Source organism: Geospiza fortis, unplaced genomic scaffold, assembly GCF_000277835.1.
Source record: "Geospiza fortis unplaced genomic scaffold, GeoFor_1.0 scaffold366, whole genome shotgun sequence".
Classification (NCBI taxonomy): Eukaryota; Metazoa; Chordata; class Aves; order Passeriformes; family Thraupidae; genus Geospiza; species Geospiza fortis.
The window spans coordinates 4,961,553-4,972,436 of NW_005054342.1; the positions used below are offsets into that span (position 1 = coordinate 4,961,553).

General features: G+C 36.2%; 1 protein-coding gene across 1 annotated transcript in view; it reads left to right on the top strand.

The window, feature by feature from the left end:
- OCA2 (OCA2 melanosomal transmembrane protein) overlaps positions 1-10,884 on the top strand; it is a 161,529-nt gene that overhangs the window by 113,749 nt on the left and 36,896 nt on the right. The gene's annotated exons all lie outside the window — the stretch shown is intronic.

Consider the following 10,884-nt stretch of genomic DNA (forward strand, 5'->3'; position numbering starts at 1 on the left):
GAGAATGATTTGAATTATAGAGATTAGAGACCCATACAAAGTGCCTAGGTGCTCAAATCCATACAAATATTTGGATAAAAGGTTAGATCATTATTAGCAAAAGCTTAAACTTTCCTGACTGTTCTCCATTAGGATAAAGCTGAGCATATGCTGATTATGCTGGCAAATGTCTTCTAAGGAGTGTTAGGCTGAAATTTAATGTGCTTCTGATTTTCCATTGATGAAAAGCTAATGGACAGGAGCTTATTGTTGGAGACTAAGAAGTGTGTGAAAGCTTTAGCTTTAAAAGATGCAGCCTTGAAAAGTGGGGAAAAAGGGGCTTTTCTTTCTTAAAAAAAGAATTGTTGATGGTCCTTAAAGATTATTTCCAAAAGAGAATTCCCATCATCCCTGAAGTATATGAAGGAATCCTCAAGGTAGCCTAATGCAGTTGCAGTAGGAGTAGATGACAATCATATCGTTACTGCCTGGTGCTTAGGGCAAAAGATTGCATCTTATCTCTGCTTATGCAGCCATAAGGGAACTTGAGAAACAAGATATTTTGTAGAAGAGTCTTACAAAATAATACATTACAACTACATATTGTAGGGTTAGCTGTTTATTACATAACGCAGAACTTAATTTCTGGTAATTTGATAACATTTCTGTAGTTCAGGGTAAACACTGCTAATGTGTCTGTAAAGGGAGCATCAGCATTTGTGCCTGTCTTGGAAAAAGCATCCATTTTCTCCTAAAAAATTTCCAGTGGTTTCAATTACTTTATTCCTATTGCTACAAAGTGCACAGACAGCTACATATTTGGAAGATAATAAGATGAGAAAAGGCAGTAATTTTCCTTCATTGCGTTAGCTGTTGTCCTGGAAAGGAAAGAAGGATGGAGTCAGTCTCAAATAAGATGAAAAGACCTTTGATGGTATAACTGTCACGTTGTTGTCATAGTCTCCCAAAAGAGAGCTGCTGCTGCTAAATTTCTGTCTTTGATAGCCTGATGCTCAGACAAAAGGAGTAAAGGAATATCACATAGATGCTCCTTGTTCTGTGAACTGTGTCTCTGAAGGTGATAAGGGATAAAAAAATCCTGTCTCTTAATTGAGAAAGCCAAGGACAGTGATGATCATGATGGGTTCCTGGTGAGAGTGTCACAATTTCAAATTTTTTTGATATTGCTCATAGTTGGCCTGTTCTTTTTGGCAGAAATTTTCTTGTTTAGGTCAGATCAATCTTATACAGTTAAGAAATAAACATGATAATTTTTCAGGGGATCTGGTTCTGGAAATTTAGATCTATATTTGTCCCAGGTATCTTTAAGAACTTAAGTAGTAAGTTAGGAGTCTGGCTGCCCCAATCTCCATATTTAGTGATGGAGATAGTGATACAATCAAGGTGTTCATTCAACCACTGATATTGCCAGATGATCTTTGCAGAGCTCATTATTAATTCACATCTTCCTGGATATTAGTGGTCAGGCTGATTAAGTGTCCAGAAAAATTGTGTTGCTCATGGAGTTTTTTTAAGTGTGATTCACCAGTATTTCAATTACATGTTAACAATGAAGGGAAAGAAAACAGGAAATATAAAAGGTACTAAAGGAAGTATACAAGGAAGAAACTTATGGGATGTTCTAATGAATCTGTATTACTTTAGCATGAGAGGGCTCTGAATAAAGCTTCATTCATTAGTGTTTTGAATTCTAGTACTTGATGGAATTATAACACTCTGAAGACTGAATTTTATGCAGAACTTCCAAGAGTGTCTAGGGAACGCTGAAATTCTGGAGAGCAAATGAAGGTTGCTAGCTACAGCAATTTCAGAACAAGAGAAACTTTAATTGCACTTTTTATTTTGGCTCATGACTTTTAAAAGAGCATAAAATAAGGATTCAACTTAAATTTATTAAGTGTACAGTCAGAAATTCACCTGTTAAGATTGTTCAATTGTGTAGAACTAGACTATTTACTGAGCTGAGAGGTTATAGCTAAAATATTATTTGAGGGGTTTTTATACATTTGACATTTAAAGAACTGGCATTTATTTGGCCTTTTATCTCTTTCTCTCTCTCTCTTCTTTTTTTTTTTCATGATTTATAAACAGTATGCTTAAAAAAAATCAAATTAATTTTTGAAACTTCCTGCCTTCTGAGATCTCAGTTGCTAGCATAGAAAAGTGCAAAAATTCTGCTGCAGTGACTATTAATATGGTCCAGAGGGGATATTTTTTACAATGTATAGTTTTGCACTATTTTCTTTCTCTGTATATTTTCCTGAAGGACCTGAAAGTCATTACTGTTACAATTCTGCAGAAATAGGGAGTTTCTAGGATGCATTCAGTTGTGCTATTCTGGCCACACAATTCTGTTGTAGGCTCTATGTCAAGACAGGAGGCAAGAAGAGAGGATTGCTGGCACTTTTCTTCTAACCTGACAGGGTCAAAACCCAGGTGTGAATAAAATTCATTATCCACAGGACATTGTGCTAATTACAGCTATTACAGCTATCCCACAGTGTAACTAAACAGTGGGATTTCTCTCAATAGTCCAGTCCTGTAGCTATTCTGCCTCTCAGCAGCCCTCCTTAGGTCCCTGGTGCAGACGGAGCCTTGCACAGTGGAGTATCACTGATTTATTATTCCTGCAGATTCTACCCAATAAGATCCTAAACTATGTTTAAAGCTTCAGAGACACTGAAGGTATAAAGCTAATAATATTGTTTATATTCATAAACCAATCCTCCTTCTCTGCAATATGAGGAAAAGTTATATCCTTCAGAAAGCATAAAATATAATAAATATATTATAATTAGCATTATAAAAAACTGTAGCTATTTTACTGTTCTTTTATAGTTATAATAGATCAAATTTGTATAACACTTTTCAATTTGAAAGATTAAAAACATCTACCGAAAAATGAATGCATGGTGTAAAAATATAGCTGTTATTTAGGAGGAGCAGCTTTGGTTTTGAACTCTATTGTTGTATAAAATGTGCAATTGAAACTGTAGGAAATTTTTTCTGGTAGAGACAATATACCTACCTGAGCTTGGTTTTAACCAGGACATGAATATTGGAAGATCCTATTGGTTCTAAAAAAGTCTTTTAATGACAAGAAATCCTGGGGCTCCGTTCTATGTCTTATGGGCAAGACAGTCCAGATTCAGATAAATATTTTTTTATCAATATAAAACTCAATCCAAATCAAAGGGTGGTATTTTAAGGAATGAGAGCAATCTTTCAGAATGTAAAGGATATTGCTGCTCTTGTCCTTGAAAGGAAGGCAAATCAAATAGGGAAATTTAGGAAACACCTCACAGTTTTTATTTAAAGACCTCAGGCCAGTCTTTAGCAGTATTATACCTTTAAATACCTTTAAATTGTACATATCTAGAAACATGTTTTTTATATGTCTTCTACTAATATCTAATTTGGTTTCTAAACGTACTTTGCATCGTTTCTATGATGTTTGCAGTGCTGGAAATGAATTCAACAGTAGCTGCTGTCCATTAAATGGTAGTACTCTTTTCTTGTTCTTAACGATGGCCTCATTCAGATGTTACCTGAAAAGTGTTGTGTTACGTTGTAGTGTGAAAAACATTGGATATAAGCAGGAGGACTCTTTTCACTCAATTAATACCTGAGAGCCCAAACTGTCCTCTTGTCCATTTCTGTAAGAGCCGGAATCTGTAACCTTCTATAAAAATCCAGTTGCTCTTTTCCTTAGCCCTTTAATTACATTCAAGCTCTGAGATATCTTCATGCTTTTTCAGTGTGAAGTTCTTAAAGCCCAGCAGTGCTGAAAAGTCCTTGGTGTGAGACCCAGGCTTGTTTCCAGACCCTCTGCAACTAAAGCATATTATTTAAGATTGCCAAAGATTGTCCCCTGGAGTTTGGAAGATATGCAGAAGAAAATTTTGAGCCTAAAATATAAAACCAGGAAAAACTAAGTGTGACCATTTGACAGACATGTCTTTGTCTGTATGAAGGCACTATCAGAGACAAGTTTGGTTTTAAGACACTGAGTTAATATGGAAAATAATCCCCATATTGAAACTAGAATTTTTTTTCAGCAAGGACATTTTTCTAAGCTTGAAAAGAGTTACCTTGGCAGACATGCATGTGTAGATAGATGCATGCCATTAAGGGTGAAATATGAAGCCTATGGGGTAAAGGATAATGTTTCAGCTACACTGATGGGAATTTATAGTTTGGGTGGTAAGTCTTAGACTTTAAATTGGAAATAAGACAGCTTTGTGCAGTATTGATTTAGAAAATAAATTTATACCAAACACCAAAATCACTTGATTGTAACGCTAGCATTACTGATAACTTTGAAATGCCTCTATTAATGGTTTTCAACCTGTGTAAAATAACTGCAAGCTATAAAGTTCTGCAAATTAGAGAGAGGATAATGATCAGACATGCCACTGGGGCTCCTACAAAGTATATGTGGAGATGCCTTTAATTTTCTTTACTTGCTTTGTTCATTTCTTCATTATAAATGACAGAAGGTTCTTTCCAGGAGCCTTTCTGTTTTCGGAAATATATGGAATAGGCAAACTGATTTTGTTGTATCAGTGAGTTGCTGCAGTATGAGAATGCAGATTCTGAATAGCTGTCAGCAGAAGAGGTATATTCAGTTAGAAGGTAGCACTTGGACTATCAGACAGAATAAGGCAGAGAAGCTGCAGCAGGACTCAAAACACTTAAGTGCAGAATATAATACTGGATTATCTACTTTTCTTCCTCTGCAGACACCTTCCAGGCAATGTCCCCTCTTCTGCACCTTGAGGAAGAAAAATATCTTGCAATATTCATATTGATTTAAGTTGACAAATCAGATACTCTGTATGACACTAAAGAAAGTTATAATCATACTCTAGATATTATGTATATAGATATTGATAAATCTATTTAGCACAGTTATCTTCAAAGTATATTATGATAAATAATGAATAATATACTCTTATGCCAGGTTTCTGTATATGAAACATTTTTTCAATATTTGTCCCCATTAACATGACATGTGGCAAAGCTATGAAACTGAGACATAGTTTTAGTCTTTGAATCTAAAAATGAGAGATTAAATATGTGCAGTATTAAAAATATGAAATATATGCAGTATTAAAAACATTAAGTGAAATCTACTTGAATATGTATCTCAGGGCATGAGGGAATGGTGTGTCAGGCAGCTGGCACTAACCATCATTATAACTGTATTTTTTACACTTGCACTGGGTAGATTGACTCTGAGGAGAAAAGTGGCTTTAGTGGTCACCCCAGATTTTATGTATTTTTTAGAGATGCCTGGATTTCATAGAAGTTCGTGAATTTCTTTAGGTCACTAAAGAAACAAGTGCAGGATGTTCAGCAACTCACCTTATTTATTTCACACTTCTGATAGAAGAATGGCAAATTTAAATTTCACCTTTTCCTCTCTTAGCAAATAGGAAACAATGAGCATTTACTAGTGTAATTCTTATACAGTTGTCCTGCTGGTGGTGTTGTAGTAGTAAATGTAGTGGTTTGTAGAGAAAAATGGTAAATTTCACCTGATTGAAAGCATTGGGTTGAATGTAGTTCAATGACATTTTTTGATAACTGAACTCAAAACTTTCATTCATGTTCTTTCATTTTTTCGCCTACAGTGTCCATGGTTAGGCATTTATGTAGAAATATACCATTCGAAATGTTTCCAAAACAGTAAAATCAAAAATGTTGGCATCACAAGACTGCATTTTATCACAAATAAAAAAAATTGAGCTCATGCATGCCTATGACTTGATGTCCCTTTTAGGGACTGCTACTGTTCAACTGGCCTTGATTCTCTTTACTGATGACAACATTTGATTATCTGGCTTTTTAATTTTTATACATAAAAAAGATGAAGTTATTCAAGTCTTGCCTGTTATTAGAAGATATTCAAGACTTGTGGACATTGAACAGATGAATATAAATGTGGCTTTTTTTTTAATGAGGCAAATTTGTATTACTTTTGTGTGAAACTGAAAATTTATCAAAGCTATGAAGGCTGTCTTCTATAAGGCTAATCAAAACCAGAATGGTCAGCGTTCATTTTGGCAGACAGATTTGTTACATTTGCTCAGCCTGTGCTTTAAGTAGAGAATATGCTGTGGAAAGGAAGCCAGCACATCAGTCTGCCTTTATTTTACAATATAAATTATATGGGAGAGTGCACAGGATTTTCTTTTAAAAATGCCTTGGAAGCAAGGAGCTGACTTCCTTCAGTAAGTTTGATACTGTAATGGAATGGCTCATTACAGCAAAAAGCAGGGCTGAGAATCCTCACCCTAAAATTATTCATGACTGTGGAAAATTTCTTGTTTCAGAAAGAGAATCCTTGTCTGGACAAAGCAGAACAGTTGTCCTGTATAAAACTGGGCCTGTCACAAATGCTTGTTAGAGGCTAGGGAAAAGCTCTTCTCAGAGCTTGTGTTGGCACGAAAATGGGGTAGTCTTTTTACTTCTGCATTAGCTGTCCTGAGATTCAGGAGAGAGAAAATGCAGAAGGCTTCTTGGTTAAGCATGGGTATAGGGGAAATGGTCTGTAATTTTCACAGCAAAACAAACTTTTCTGTTAGCCATCCATTTGGTTGTTACTCAAGGTATTATCTCCTTTATATTCAAGGAAGTTACTGTTATGATGGTTGCTCATGCTAGGCCAAACAGCTTTATTAGTGATAATCCCTTTGATTTCTCAGTGCTTTGAGTAATAAACACTAATCCTGCCAAGCACTTTGAGGTGATTCTCCAAGCGAACACATTAACTCAGCAAACAGAAGGGTTAGGCTTGCTCTTGAGGGGGCGATACCAAAGGGACTCCTGAGAATTAACAGCATTTAGATATAATAAATGTGCTGCTGACAAGTAAAAATCAACATTGAGGATGAGGCTTGAAGTCAGATGGTGCGCATTATTGATTCAAAATCTCTCCCTTTTCTCACTGTGATTCTAATCTGATTTCCCAGCCCCTTTTTTTCAGTAAGCCTAGTTGGTTCTCCCAGCATTGATTTTCAGTGCGTTGCAGGTTATAGTGACTTTTGAGCAAACTCCCTCTACTGAGGAGGAGGCTGTGTGGGCCCATGAGAGGTGCATTGTGTGTGGGGTGCAAGGTCTGGGTTCAGATTAGGCAGTCTCTGAAGGAGCCATGCAGCAAAGTGCTGGGTTGTGAAGAAGTAGCTACAAATGGAAGAAGAAGGCTGGAAGAAGCAAGGTTGGTGGATACTGCAGGTATCAAATCAGGCTTACCAAACCTTGTCAACGTCCTCTTGCTTGTAGCTCTAAGTTAGCTGGGGATGAAAAGGCACATTTTAATGTGTGGGGCTTGGATATTCTTGATAGATTTATTCTTAACTAAAACTTAAATACTGTCTCACACTTGGGGTTGATTTCACATTCCCTAAAGATATTCAAAGTTATTTGCCTTGAGAAATATCAGAAAGATCTTATATCACCTTTTCTAGACAGAAACAGTAGCAGACCTTCTACTTTGTTTCTGAAGTGATTGTACAGAGCTAGGGCAGCTCTGTGGAAAAAGGATTACAATCTGTGAGGATTCCTCTGTCGTAGCATAAGCAGCTAATTAGAATTACTATTTTTTTCATTAAGGAAAAGGTCTCTCTTGATTTCATGCTTATGAACTATTAAGCATAGTTAATACTGACAGCAGTGTATGTAGTCTGTCAAGGAAAAAAGGAAGAAGAGATATTCAGAATAAAATGCACTACTTAGTTCACTGATATCACATACTACTGGCATTAGAAATATCACAATTCATTGTAGTGTATCCAGTTTCTCTGTAACCATCTGCCTTGTGATAAGGGGTGAGTAGGAGTCATCAACAAAGTTACAATAGCAGTTCTCAAACCAGACTGGTTATTGCAATGTGTTGATACAGTTGACCCGTGTGTTATTCTGTTTTGAGCATACAAACAAGCAAGCAGGAGCCTTCTTAAACTGAATTGTTCTTAAGATTGCAGGTGATGTGAAGGTGAAGTCAAGACTAAGTGAAGTCCTAAAAAATGTCTATTCTTAATTCACATCAATCAGAATGAATTTAATGTATAGGTTTCTGTGTACATTAACTTAGGCTTGAGTTTTCCATGATTCAGAGGGTTACAGTGTTGCTATTTCACCGCTGAGTAAAACCCGTGCCGTGGAGACAGATGTTCCTGCGTGGTGAAACAAAAGTTTGCTTCTGTTGTTAATTCGAGTGCAGTTCTTTGAAGCCTGCTGAGCCACTGCCTAATTAAACTGCACACATGCTCCAAACAAATGAAAAAGTAATGCTGTTCCTCACAGATAACATTTAAGGTGACAATTTCTTCTCAAGTGAAATCTACTTGGGGAAATCAATTCACTGCTGAAGCAGAAACTCTTTCCATAATACTTCATTATGTGAAGGCATTACTATAGCCCATGCAGTATAGGAGAGCTCGTGCTGTTTGGAGATCTCGACTGTATCTAGTCAGAGCCATGGGAGAAGCACAGTTTCAGTCTCATTTCTTTAATTTGAAGCCAGAGCTATTCCTTGTCTGCAGTAACATTATTCTGAGAGTGATGACTGGTTGTGCTACACATAGAGCAGAAAGCTCTTATGAAATGTTTGGATGCTGTAGACTAGTGATTAGTTTGGAATTGAAAATTCCTGAAGTGTTCCTTCCTGACTCTAATTTCATCAGCTGTATTCATTTGTTCTGTTTTCACATCAAGCCACACGCCTTGTGCCTTGGTTTCTCATGGCAGTACCTACCAGGAAAGCTGTTCAAGTTCAGTTTTGTATTTTCAAATGCGCAGTAAAGTAATTTGGATATACTTCGAGGCAAAAAGAGAGAGGGCAAGGGAAATGACCTGTGTGATGTTTCTAATGACCAGTGCTAGACACTATTTTTTAAAGGTTTCTATTCCTCTTATGATGTTAATCATTGTTTTTTCTCCACACCTAAAGCACCTGTGGAGGGGGTTTTCTGTGTATGAAAAGAAGCTGAGGCTACAAAAAATTCTTGGTGTCTTACAAGGATGATCACAATAGTTTTATGATCAATAAGGATACACCCTTGTATTGATGTGCAATTTCAGCAACATCAGCAGAACTCCTCAGAGACAGGCAGGATATCTCTGCACTGAGCTCCAGCTCCTTTGCAGTGTAAAAGACTTAAAAACAGCAAGTAGAAAGCAGGTCACCTAGCACAGCTCCTAGGAGAGCAGAAAGAAAAGGAATTTAAAAAAACACAGAGGGAGAATCAAATATATGAAATAAAATATCTATTTGGGACTAGAGGGAGTGGGAGGGAAGCACTTTTCTCATCTCAAGAAATCTCCAAAATTTCTGGGACTTCCTTATTCCATAGTGGCATCTGCTCAAGAGCTGCTGATGAGAAAATAAAACCCATCTATTGTTCTTAATAGGTGTTGTTTGGGGCACTCACCTGAGACAATAGATGGCTTTGTTCAGATCCCTACTCCAGAATGAAAATCTGAGTCTGCTGCCTAATGTGTGTTGATAGTAATTGACCATCCTGGAATAAAAGACTCATGCATTTTCTTTGGACTCAATTGGAAAAAAAATTGTCATATCTGGGCTTTTTATTGGAAAGATTTGGCTTTCAAGAAGTCAACTAAAAATAATTATAAAAAAGTCCTGAGTGACTTTTGGGGTTTATTTTTTCCCCTCAGATTTATTACTCTGTCACTATAATGACCAGTCAGAACCATCTGAATTATAGCACTTAATTTTTATTTTATTTTAATTTAAGAGTGCAATATTATTTTTTAATAATATTTTTAGACATCTGCTAATTTTGTGTGCACTTTCAGGTGCAGAATGCCATAACAATGCCATGTGTGAATACATTGAGAGAATAATTCTTCTGCCTTTATTCTGAGATAATTTTTGCTATACTGATCGCTGGATGACCCGAAACATTTACTGAATCAAAACAATTAACCAGAGCATTAATTACATTATGATCTGTTTCTCTCAAAGTCAGACCAGAAGAGTTTCTATGGAGCTGAATTTTTTAAGAGAACTAAAGTAAGAAGAATAACTACATGCCAATGGGAGGAAAGGAAGGCTCCTGCTTAGAATAATGGATTGTTAATGTAGTGATGTATGGCAAAAGAGATGACTTACTGAGTATTAAAAAAATCTCATAGATTGTTACCTTTGTTCAAAACTTCAGTTAAAGAAAAGCATGTAGGAGTCACTGTCACTTCCTGAGTCGTGCCTTAGATCAGAAACATTTGCAGGAGCCATCTGCTTTGTGGAAGTCGAGTATGCAGCTTGTATAAGTCTGAGGTATGACTCATGGGAATGATATAGAAAATGGGTCAGTCTTTTTGAGCTCTGAATACCTGACTTCATTGTGAGATTGTTAAAAGTTTAGAGAAAATGAAGAAATAGATTAATTTCTGGAAAAGGCTTGGGAGAAGTGAGGATAGATGCACATTATAAATTGGCAAATTATTTTTCTTTGTTGTGTTCCTCTTGTGTGGGGGCTTTTAAGTTAATTTGGTAAACTTCACTGAATAAAATTGTGTTTCCTTATTTATTGAAGAACCATGGTGATTAGGTAAACAAAGTCTTTGATCCTTTTGCCTTAGGAGAGATCCATTCCCCTCCATTGTCACACTTACTGTGTTTTAATTTCTATTAAAAAACTCCAAACAAATCTTACAAATTACTTATCAATAAGGAAACACTACAGTGTTGATATCAAGCTGACATTAGGAAAAAAGGTATCCATTTTTCTTAGTATCCTCAAACTATCTCATCTTTTCACCTCATCAGATGGCACCTTCTAGTTAAATAAAACTGAAAATCAACATGTTTATCTGAATGCAGGTCTCTGGTGTTATTTTTATTGGTGCTATGTT